Source organism: Rattus norvegicus, chromosome 3 (assembly GCF_021556685.1).
Source record: "Rattus norvegicus strain SHRSP/BbbUtx chromosome 3, alternate assembly SHRSP_T2T, whole genome shotgun sequence".
NCBI lineage: Eukaryota > Metazoa > Chordata > Mammalia > Rodentia > Muridae > Rattus > Rattus norvegicus.
This window is the reverse complement of record NC_141536.1, coordinates 28,378,340-28,390,854: the sequence shown is the minus strand read 5'-3', so window position 1 is coordinate 28,390,854 and position 12,515 is coordinate 28,378,340. Positions and strand designations below refer to the sequence as shown.

Genomic DNA, 12,515 nt, shown 5'->3' with positions numbered 1-12,515 from the left:
GCATGGCCCTCAGCACTTTTTGGAGTATGTAATGCTATGTAGCTAATGCTACCAGGCAGCTCAGCTCTTAAACATTTAAAGATTTAATTCCCATTCTTAAGAAGTCACTTGAGGGTCCAGCTGTTCTCTGGGATACCTCCTAGAGAGCTAGAATTACTTCCTTAGAGAATTGGGCTTCTCTAACTAGAGAACTTTCTAGGAGTAGAGAGGCATGGCAGAAAAGTGCTCCTACAAACCTAGAACCAGCGAGCAGTTCAGTTCTCTCGAAATCCATTTCTAAGTACGAGGTGTGTGATCTTATTTGTTGAAAACAAATAAGAAAATAAGAAAGCTTATTTTTTGACGGACACTACTTTTCCCAGTCACATCTGCTGCCTACCAGTAAGATCTGTGGTACGAATGACAAGGGAAATGAAACAGAAAAATCGTTAAGTAGAGATTGGAGAGGACTGAAGCAAAACAGTGTCTTCAGGACATGACGGGATTGCTGTGGTTATGAACTCACAGCAGTTGTGATGCCTGCGTAAGAGCCATACAAGATCGAGCCAGTCACTCACGAGTCCAGCATAGACACAGGGAGGGCAAATGAATCCTCAGCCCTGATTGAGGATCTCCGATGGTCAATGGTGGGGGGGTGAGGGATCAGTTTTCTTTAGGGTGTAAACCCTGTTAGTTTGAGCAAGTTCCAGGGTGCACCATCTCTATGTAGCTCGCACTAATTGGACTCAGTAGGCTACATATAGGAAGATGATATGGAGTTGGGCGAGAAATAAGAGGATCTAGGAGGATTAAGAGAAGGGGATTGGGGATGAGTATAGTTGAAATCCATTGTATACAGGTATTGAATTCTCAAAGATTGACTTAAAAATATTAAGTAAATGAATAAATCAGGTTTTGTTTTTGGAATGGGTACTTTATTCATAATATGCATGTTGTGTAATAGAAAAGAGTTTACATTGAAGTACAAACGGTTCTGTTTAGGTGACTGGAATGTAACTTATAAGAAGCTACACTTTAAAAAAGTCAGAGATTTCTGAGGCTATCTGGCTGGTGGTCACAGAGAAAAGCCAGCATGTGTTGTAGGATATCTTTTATATACTCTCTGTCAATTTGATACTTGTCATGGTTTGAATATGCTTGGCCCAGAGAGTGGCACTTATTTGGAGGTGTGGCCTTGTTGTAGTAGGTAGGTCACTGTGGGCGTGGGCTTTAAGACCTTCACCCAAGCTGCCTGGAAGCCAGTCTTCTGTTTTCCTTCTTCACAAGATGTAGAATTGTCAGCTCCTCCTACACCATGCCTGCTTGGATGCTCTCTGGATGATAATGGACTGAACTTTGGAACTTGTAAGAATCCAGGCCCATTTAAATGTTGTCCTCATAAGAGTTGCCTTGGTCATGGTGTTTGTTCACAGCAGTCAAACCCTAAGACACATGTGTGCAAACAGCATATGTTGATGATATCCAGCCCAACTCTTCCTCCTCACTATCATTCCTCACAAAGTCCCCAATATGTCACCCGTATACCTTCGTGTCTTCTCCTTTATATGTGTGTATGGCCAGTGACAGCCAATTAGCGCTGCCTGATGGGATAAGTAGTCTTGCCCAGGCCTTGCGTAGGTAACAATTGCTACAGTACGTTCCTGAGCACAACAGCCATGTCATGTTCAGAAGCACCTTACAGCACTCTTCCTCATTTACCAGCTCCTCCATTCTTCCTACCTCCTCTTCTGGGATGTTCCCCAGTCCCTAGGAAGGTCTACATAGGTGTGCCATCAAGACTGAACAGTTACATATTCTTAGTGCTTTGGTCAGTTATGAGTCTCTGTATTTAACTGTGATTACTATAGAAAGAAGTTTCCGTGGTCAAGACTGAACACCACATTCATCTACGTACACAAACAGAAGTATTTATAAGGGAATTTGACAACATATCTATTTAGTGAAACAACAGTGGTAGGTTCCTGCCTTATGAGCACGTTTATGGCAGCAGGCATGAATTATTTCTTGTGAAGCAGGCCTCAAATGTAATTAGAAAGGAGTTCCTTATACCCACTACCTTCATGTCTCTATTATACCGGTGGATACATCTTGCCTGGGGGGTTGGCTTTGTAATACTCAGGGTTCACTTGTGATAGTAATTTTCTCCTCTTGTAGCCTGTACAGTATCTTTTAGCACCATGAACACAAGGCAGAAGAGAGGAAGTCTTCAGGTCAATTGCAACTTGATTCCTCTATGCTTTGTAACTGTGCTGTGTATTCAGTAATAGGGCTTTACCAACTAGTTATGGTGGGTAACCAAGAGTAAGGCAATAGCCTATGTTGTTTTGGGGGCCTCTGGTGCCTCCCTAGACTCCCAGGAAGGTATTTATTGCTTAGTGCTGAGATTTTCTTTAACTAATGCATGTCTTCTGTGGGAAGCATACTATGTAGCCATGTGTGGCACCTGCGTTCAAATCCCTTATTTTAAATTGTTTTTACAAAGTAGCGGGTTTCTACCTGGAAAATTGAACAAATATCCTTTTTGTCCCTTTGTGGGCATAGACAGAATGCTGCTAAAACTGGTGTTAGACAAAGTTTTTTTTTCTTTTTTTTCCAACCTATGTATTTTTGAGCTCAAACTCTTTTCTTATTTTGCCTGTTGTTCTTATGTTAGATGTGAAGAAAAATTAATAATTAAAAACATTGTGTTTATTTGTTAAAGCCTTCAAAACTTTTCTGCTTCTTCCTTCTCTTTAGATTATCACCAAAGTATCAAGCTCATTAGTTGTTAGCTACTCCTTAGAGAGAGAAAAGTTAGAAGAAAGAAACAAGATGATAATCTGGGTAATTTTAGGCTGTTTGCACGCACAACAACTTGAAAATCAGGTTTTGGTGTGTATTCTTATTTTAGGCTTGCCCTTGTTAACATCCTCTGAATAAACAGGTGCGTGTACTTCCCCAAGCTGTCACTGTTGTTTATTTAGCCTGTGTGCCTCAGAATCTACTGATGGATGGATGGTACTCAACCAGCTTGAGGGTTGACTTTCAGAAACTAGAGTCTTGAAGTTTTAATGAGAGTTTCTTAAAACATGGCCCAAAGAGTTTATTAAAATAGAGCCTGCCTCTCAAAGATACCATGACACTATCACATTTTCACGTTCATTCTAAGAAAAATGATTATGAGTAATAACTCTCAGCTTTCAGATACTGCTTTTCATGTTCAAAGGGCTTGAAAAACATTAATTAAATCACTGGCAGTCAAATTAGATCAATATGTTCTCTATATGTGCATAGCTGTACCTTCTGTGTACACAGTCTTCTAAATCACACCACAGCAGATCAAACATCTCCCCCCTCCCCCATTTGAACTTGGTTGGCTGACATTGACTCCAAGCAACACATAATTACTGAAAGTCTAGTCATGAGGTGGAATTATGTAAGCCTTCTTTGTTTTTAAGGGAAAACTGACATTCGTCCTTGATAAACGGTACAGGATGAAGCACAGTAGGAAATGCTTCTCACTCTAGGCCAGAAGGTAACAATGATAAACCATGCTCTCTTGCATTGCAGTATGGAATAGCTATATCCCAATGAAAGATATTTCACCAAAAAAGAATATATTTTATACTACCTAGGTTCCTGGTATTTTTGGTCTCTCTCAGCAGCAATAACAAGAAGATCTCTAAGGCTTAGTATGACGTTAATTTCAGCAACATGGTAATTGTTAAATGCTAGGAATCTGTAGTCACTACTGATTCAAGGATCTTTTAGGCTAGCAAACTAAACATAGTGAATTTCATGATTATCTTTAGAATAATTTTCACATCTTTTTCCTTCAATGAATTTAATGCAGCTTTCCAAATCACCCCAAGAGATTAGGCGCTCCCAACAGACTCCCAAATGAAGTATATTCCAACTAAGAAAGAGTGCTAATAGCATTCCGTCTTTCAATAACACCTAACAAATTAATTTACTCTACTCACTAACACAATACAATCAGGAGAAGGCATGCACATACATGTATGGACACAACCGTGGCCAAAGTCTGGCTGCCTTATCCTTGGAAGCTCAAGGCTACATCACTTCAAATTGATGGCTTCAGGTTTCTTCCTCTACTTTGCCTGCCAAATTTTCTAATCTATTTCCAGGGAGGAAAAATACTCCTTAATTGTCTTGCAGTGTGCTAAACAAAAGAGCATCTGGTTTGGCTGAGCTGTCTTCTTCCAGATGGCAAAAGGACCACTTGAAGTCATGGTAGCTGTCTCTGCACACTTCACAGGATGCTTTTGTTTCTTCTTGGTAGAGAGGCTTGCCTTCTAGCTCCTTTCCTCTATCTGAGATTTCTCTTCTTCACTAGTGAAAACCCTGAGTTCTGTGAGAATGTATGATGTATCTAAGATCGTACTTGCTGCCTACCTGGTTGAGGCATGACAGGCAATGAAGTTGTTAGGTTATTGCTATATTCTGAGAGAAGATAAGTGTTCTGGGGGTCATTTATGTGATGGAGTTTTGGTCCTTTAAAGTAAATCCAATTCATTTTGAAGATATTTTTTTCTTCCTTTAATATAGAGACAAAAATTAGACACAGATAGGAAAATGTAAATGGACCTAAAATTCAGTAGTGTCCCTAAAGGTAATTAGAACACATGTACTTTGTAGATTTCGAGTTGCGCTGTTTATTTCAGTCAGCATTCATTGCCTCCATATCACTTCTGACTCTTCAGAGACATTCCTTTCTGGTGTCACACATGACATCATTGTTGCTAACCAGATTGGCCTTTGCTTAATGCTTATCTCTTTGACCTTTCTGGTGCATGCAGTGCTATAGATTTACTGCAACTAACACCACCTACCCACTACTAAGTGTGAACATTTTCATCTTCTTTGCTAACCTTGCCAGCAACCTTGTCTACTTCTTATCTCCTGTCTGTATTATCATGCAGGCTTGCATTTGCTTACCCAGGTCCCCATCTCTCCTTCAAATTCCCAATGCCAGAGGGACTAATCTTCCAGTGTCCTTACTTTAACCTGACCTCAAAAGCCCTTCTATTCACAAGGCTTCAGTATCTCCCTTAATTCTTTCCTCCATGCTTTCCCTAGTTTCTTATTCTAGATGCTTTTGGCTTCTCATCTAGTCTCGAATACATGACATGTGACTCCTTTTGGGTCTCAGTGAGAACTTGCTTTATTGCTTTGACTTTAGTACCTAGAAAACTGTGCAGAGTTCACTAAAATTTGTTGAATGATGACTGTACAGACCATATCATTCCCAATCTAGTCAGCTAATAGCCCTCGCCATTACTGTATTACTTCATCTTGCTATACACAGGGTTGTTCTCCCTGTCCATGGATTATATTTTGTATTATGCTTGGTGCATTGACAAGAAGATTACAAGCTACTGAAAGGTAGAGGTATTTTTATATTCTTCTTGCCTAGCAACATTATATATATATATATATATGTATATATATATAAATCACTTTTTTATTTATTTTCTACTCTAACACATAATTCGGCATAGAGAACATTTACATTAGTGTGGCTGAAATAAAAATAAGTTGACCATAAAAATGGCAGGATAAGATCCACGGACAGGGCCCAGGCTTTCTGTCTTCTATTTGATTTTCAAATTATGTTTGTGGAATGAGAGGTATGATGTGGAGGAGCTTCCTTGGGAAGATAGCTTATTTTCTTATCCAGCACTTTGTGGGCTGTTCCTAGACTCTTGCCATATCCCCCCCCCCCCACCTTAGACTTCCTACCTTTTATTGTGTCCTGTGTATGCTCACCAAACCCAAGTCATTGATGTCCAATATTCCTAACAAGATTATGGCCTTCTGATCTTTTCACTTCATTCCCCATCCTCCTTTCTCTCCTCCCCAGACTACCCACAATGATTTCCTACTAACCTGTGACTCAGGTTGAAATCTAAGTCCTCTCCCAATGGTTCTATCCTGCATTTTGGCCTGGCTTGCTCTTGTTTCTTAGATACCCTGTTTTACTTCCCTGATCTAACTTCTCCTCACTCTTGGTGTGCCTGTTTTCTTCACGGTGCTTTAGTCCAAACGTTTTATTTTACTTTCTATCCTACACCCAGCGCTCTAGACGACGAATCTCCTTTTTGATGTTGTGGTCTTTAAGAAGTCTTTTCTTAATTTATGTGTGTCACTTCCCCACTTAACATTTGGAAATTACTGTTGAGTCCTTGATTATTAGTGTTGAATTATCATTTCATGCCTCATATTTTACCTCACCAATAATGTTGTAATTTTCTTGACAATAGAGATTTCATAACTCTTTTAATCAGGCACAGCCTTTGGCACCTCTGAGGATGAATGTGTTTGGTTGGATCAAGGTTCCAGAGTGGGGGCCAGAAGTGACTGAGATCATGCAGATGATCCCTGACTGAGAGATGCAAGTTGCATAACAGGAATCCTTGAACAAACTGGGGTGAAATGGCTTCTGACAGCATTACCTAAGCTCACACTCACAGATCATGTAGACTGAGACAGAGCCTCCATGGCAAAGAATTTTGACATTGAGTGACTTTACGCTTGTAGCTCTAAATCCTATGCCGACAAGTATGTGAGACAGGTCTAGGAAAACTGGATATGTTGGTGAGGCAACTCAACTTCTCTGGACTTCAGATCTCAATCAGAAAAAAAAAAAAAAAAAAGACTCCAGGTGATCTTAAGGAGCAGCCGATTCATTTACAAAATTATGGTTCCTTTTCCAGATTGACGAATAGGCTTGGGGTTTTACCCCAATATTTTATTCTGTGAAATAGGATTTACTAGATTCGTTTGCCATTTGGAATTCTCATTTTCAGCTTTCTGCATTCACTTTTGTGTGTGTGTGTGTGTGTGTGTGTGTGTGTGTCTCCCAATTTGTGTAAAAGTAGATGGACAGATGGTTTATTAGGCTTTCTAAATGCCCATGACAGTGTTGTTCAAGTCAGCAGTGGTTGTAAGCTTTGGAAGTCCACAGAGAGTGTGGGTTTTGTTTAGAACAGAAAGAAGATCGTTTCACCGTTCAATTTAAGGAGAGCAATGTTTTCCTCACATAACTTTAAGCAACTTGTGGTTGTAACTCCAAAGGCCTAATCAGTTTGTTATTTTGGTGTGCTTAATACATTTCTGCACTACAGTCTGCTCCAATTTGTAGCTTTAAAAATAAAGTTACCAGATAAAAGCATAGACCCACTTTGCATGTTTTGTCTTTGCATGAATCATTTAATCCACAATGTGATCCCAGATTCGAAATCTCTAATTCAGACACATAGAGATGTAAAGGAGGCAGATTCCTCTCTTTATAGAAACCCTTTGGAGTTTCTTGGGTCCTTTCTGACTTTTAATTGCTCTGTGACTGCTCCTGTGATCGGGACCCCGGGTATGTTAATTATTAATACTCTAAGATGCATCTGAAGTACGTATAGTATCGACAACCAAGAGGCTGCAAATAACTTGGGTAGAGGAAAAGCCAGCACCAGCTAGCAGAGGTCCCGCAGGAATCCCGAGGGACAGAGAGCGGGCGTGAAGACCAATTCCGGCAGGAGGGTGTGCACTTGCCAAGCGGCGTCCCTGAGGCTTAGGCGCGCCCGGAAGGACCGGGAAAGGGACTACAGGTGCCGGCTAGTCACCTGCCTAAGAACGCGCGACCGGGTGAGTCAGCCCACAGACTTCTTAGGAGGAAAAGAAGGCCGCAGCGCGAGCGGAGGCAGCGACCAGAGGTGTGAGAGAGTACGGAAAAGCCGAAGGGGCGGCGGGGGCGCTGGCTTGACTGGAAAGCGTACGAGGGGCCCGTGGGCGGAGGGAGAGCAGGTGTGAGGAGCACCGCCACTGTGGAGAGTTCCCCCGCACCGAGCGGCCTCTGAGTCAGGGATTATGCGTGGAGCAAGCCGTCAGGGGGCGGAGCTTCGCGCTTGTGGGCGGGGAGGGGCGGGATGAGGGCGGGGCCGGCGCCTGACGCGCCCCAAGGCCGCTGCAGCTGCTGCGGGGAGGGGCTGCGGCCTCGGTGGCGGCCGCGGGGGAGGGGCTCGGCGTCAGCGCGTCGCCAGCTGGGCTGTCGGTGGCCTGGAGGGAGCCGTGGAGGAGGAGGAGGAGGAGGAGAAGGAGGAGGAGGTGAGTCGCCTTGGCTGGGAGCTGCGCTGGCCGCGGGAGGCGGGGAGCGCGGCCCCTCCCTCCCGGCGCCCGCCTCGCGGGGCCGCGCCGCGCGGAGTTCCCAGTGGGGCGGCGGCCGCGAGGAGCGGAGGGGGAGGAGGGCGGAGCCGGGGCCGCGCTTCCCGGGCGCACGCGCGGCCTCCTGCTCTGCCCGGCCGCGTTGTGGCCCCCGGCGACGCTTCTTGAAACGCGGAGTCTGGGACGGGCAGAGGCTGGACCGACCCTGGGACGCCTTGCCGGGGCTCCCGCGTGGCGAGGCCCTGGCCTGCGCTTTCCTGGTCCAGATCCCGGCGTCCCCATCTCGGGCGGCGAGAACCAACACCTCGCGCCCCCCATTAGAGGATTAGGCATAGGCCTGACGTTTCCGCAGTCCGGTCGTTCTTACGCAAGGCAGGGTTCTTGGTGTTAATAAGTCTTTACAACTAACTGAACTACGGCAAAGTTGCATTAATACATCAGTTTAACCCTTGGTCTCGCGGTAGGCAGCGTCCGCATCCCTACTCCCATTTTGAGGGAGTAGTGCAACTTTTATAGTCTTAGAACTACGTCTCATTGGGTAAGCTTTGAGGTAATTCTTAAGTTAGCCCCTGTGATGGGAAGTTCAAAGAAAAGGGGTTACATTTTCCCTCCCACCTGTATCACAGTTTGGAATTGGAAAACGTGAGTTGAAGGTGATGGTCCACAACACCGAGGAGGATCGTTGTCCCCTCCTGTGCCCAGCTTGCCTTAGTACCCCTGAAGTTGACTTTAAAGCTTACTGTAGTGGTTAGGTAAAGGAACTGCTGGGGGAAAAAGCGGCAGTATAACTCAAACAGAACCATTTTATTGTGTAAGCTTTAGCAGTGACAGAAGTTTCATGTTGGAACCACTAAGTGAGATACTGAAATTTAATTAGTGCATTCCAGGTTTTGATGGGGAGTAGATTCTTCTCAGCTTCAACCGAGAAGAATTATACACTGTTGTCCTTAGGGTCTTGCTTTGTATTTATTGAAATAGTTTCATCTTGAGCGCTGGGGAAACACTTTTTGAATCAGGATAGTTCGACAAACAGTTAGTAGGTAATACCTATTACTAATACACTTTACAGCACCATAGTGTCTTTTCTTTTGCTCTGAAATCATGTTGACATTTTTACCTTATAAATCATACACTAATAGGATTTTCTGTTTGGGAGGGACCTCAGGAGTATAATGTAGCTTCACTATTTTACATTTTCAAGAGATTTAGAAGGAACTTACAGTACCACTTGCCTTTATTAAGCATTTAGTTAGATGAACATCCTTCTGATGGACACACTCTTGTACCAAACTTGATCTTGATTTGGCCAACTCCCTAGCCCATCGAGCAAAGTAAAATGCTTTACTGAGCTCTGGTTCTCTCCCTCTTGATTATGGTATCTTAAAAACTGCCAGGTAGTCACTAACTTTCTATTTTAGCCTCCCTTTCAGATCATATAAGAATCATTTCTAATGTTGACACCTTAGATACAAATGATACAGTTGCTTGTAGTTAGTCAACTAGCCTTACATCTCTAAGTTGAAGCATTTCTTTCTATTTTAGTTTAAAAACTTGAATTTAGTCATTTTCAGTTTAAGGATTATTCAGATTTCAGTTCTTTTTCTTTTTTGGAAACAGGTTATTATACAGCCTAGGATCGGAATTTACTATATACTTGAGGCTGACCTTGAACGTCTTATCCTCTTGCCTCCACTTTCTACCACACTGGGATTAGTTGTATTCTTTAAAACACATGTTTATTTTAATTAAAAGAATGTTTGTGTGTATGTGTGTATGTATGTGAGTGCAGTTGTGTATGGAAGCCAGAGGTGACAGACTCCCTGGAGTTGGAGTTGTGTAGATTCTGGGAACTGAACTTGGGTCTTCTTTAAAAGGAACACATATTTAAAAAAAATTAAAAATGTATTCTTCTTCCATATTTTATTATATCCTGACCACAGTTTCTCCCTCCTCTCTTTCCAGTCCCTTTTCCCCCACTACACCTCCATTGCTCTTCAGAAAAGGGCAGGCCTCTTGTGGATATCAACCAAACAAGGCATGTCAAGTTGGAGTAAGCCTAAGAACCTCCACTCATATTAAGGCTGGACAAGGCAACTCAGTAAGAGGAAAAGGGTCTCAAAAGTAGGCCAAAGACTTAGAGGAAGCATTGTTCCCACTGTTAGGACTAGATCCACAAGAAGACCAAGCTACGCAACTGTAACACGTATGTAGAGGGCCTAAGGCAGACCCAGGCAAACTCCCTGATTGATGGATGGTTCAGTTTCTGTGAGTCCCTGGGAGCCCAGGTTAGTGCATTCTGTGGTGTCCTTGACCCCTCTGGCTCCTAGAATCCTTCTCCTCCCTCTTCTGCAGTTTTGTTTGACTGTGGGTTTCTGCTGAGAATCGGACCAGGCACTAATCTATGAGTATAGCAGCATATCATTAGGAATCATTTCATTGATTTGTTTTATTTTATTTTGTCAGTTGTGTTTGGTTCTCTCAGAGGTGTCTGTGCCCTCCAGCCACTTGGTTCTGGCCCTTCAGGTTGGGTGAGTGGTTGGCTCCGCGTGAATCTCAAGCTAGACCAGTCATTGGTTGGTTACTTCCACAATCTCTGTGTGACCTTTATCTCAGACCGTCTGCAGACAGGACAAATTGTAGGTCAAAGGTTTCACATTTATAGCTGATAGATCAGGTCTGTCCCTGCCATTCGTGTTCTTGAATCGGGAAGTCTGTGTGTCCCAGAAGATTTAAACCAACGGATTTAGAGTTGTAGTATATCTGAGTCTGATATTCAGGAGAAGGAAAGATCCAATTGCATTTTAAAAAAATTCTAAAATGCTGGAACCCTGAAGTCCTTGTTTAAGTGGGTTGGGATTTTTACATCTCCCACAGCACAGTGGTGTAGACTTACTAAATATTTGTTGCTTCTATGTTTTTCCTTGGTAGGTGTTTTTTGAAAGATAGCCATACGTTTTTAATCTGTATGGCTAGTGTCAAGTGCAGTGGATACTCTGTTAATGCTTTGGTCTTTTGGTAGATGAGTGTCTGGAAATAGAAAATTATGATTTGAGTAAAATCGAAATTACTAAATATTTTTTTTTGTGTTGAACCAGTACTGAGAGAATACCAAGGTATATAATATTTTAGAAAAATTGGAGAAAGAAGCATTAATTTTGTTCTTTAATGTCACTGAAACATCTCAGTGTACAGTTATTTGAATTTAGTGATAGAATACTTCCTTCATACTAGGGTAATGTGAAATTTCTACTGCAGCAAAGTTTGATAGCCACGAGTTCAGCAACCTCTAATTGTTACCATAGGCCATATTTTGAAGTTTTGGTTTCACTTTATACGGATGTATTCTTCAGCCCGTGAATGCGTAAATAACATGATTTGGGAGTTTGGACTACTTTGTCAGGCTATCCTAGAATATTTTAATGTTGCAATGTGCTTTATGTTGGTGAAAATTCTAAAATACAGCGAGTCTTCTTATACTTAGGGTTTTCTTTTAGTAGATCAAAGTAATGTGTTTGTGTATGAAAACAAAACAAAATAAGAAACGTTTCATGTTTCTTTTGCAAAGTACAATTCCTTTTTTCATTGAAAACCTGGGAGAATTGAGCCTAGCAAACAAATACATAGCCAGGCCAGTTGAGCAGAGTGATCGCTGTTTGAAGATCTGAAGTTCTCGATCATCACCTTTACAGTGATACTGTCTTTGAGCTACATTCATTTTTTTCCTACCGAGACTGTTATCAAAGCTTATAGTAGAAGCGGGTGGTAGTCACTTCTCTGGAGCAGTCATCTTCCGTCTGTCTGCCTGTCTGTCTGTCTGTCTGTCTGTGAAGTATGCCCCAGTCTTCCTGGACTATCCACTGTCATATCAGTCCCTTTCACACAGACGGTGAAGGGACCGACTGCCCACTTCCTTTCCCAGAATCTCTTTTGATGGATGTCAGAGTTGTACCTTGATCATCCATTCTTCACAGAAGTATGGGATTATGTATGCCATATATACCTTTGGCATGTACTCTGTGTGCATCGGAGAGTTATTTTTAAACACGTTTCTCATTAGGAGCTTTACAAATGTATGACACAAACATCTCAAAAGTGTGTAAGAAATACTCAGATATTTTAATAAAGGTAAAGAAGAATTTATGATATTGAATGAGGTAAGAGTTTGTAGGAATATATGTTTCCCTCCTTGTGACATTTAAGCTATTTGAACAAATGATACATTTTTTTTGAATATTTGTCAAAAAAAAGTAATCAGGACTTCTTTTGTGACTGATGACCCACCAACCTCCCTCCCTCCCTCCCTCCCTCCCTCCCTCCCTCCCTCCCTCCCTCCCTCCCTCCCCACATCCCCCACTTCT

The 12,515-nt window shown here is 42.4% G+C and overlaps 1 protein-coding gene across 43 annotated transcripts in view; it reads left to right on the top strand.

Annotated features, from left to right (window-relative positions):
* The first annotated feature begins 7,588 nt into the window (after positions 1–7,588).
* Positions 7,589–12,515, top strand: part of Qtman (queuosine-tRNA mannosyltransferase) — a 390,738-nt gene continuing 385,811 nt past the window's right edge. For 22 of the 43 annotated variants that reach the window (XR_015683156.1, NM_001024274.2, NM_001393689.1 and 19 more), the window contains 1 exon segment: positions 8,021–8,100. The gene's annotated coding sequence lies outside the window, so the exon portion shown is untranslated. 43 annotated transcript variants of the gene reach the window in all.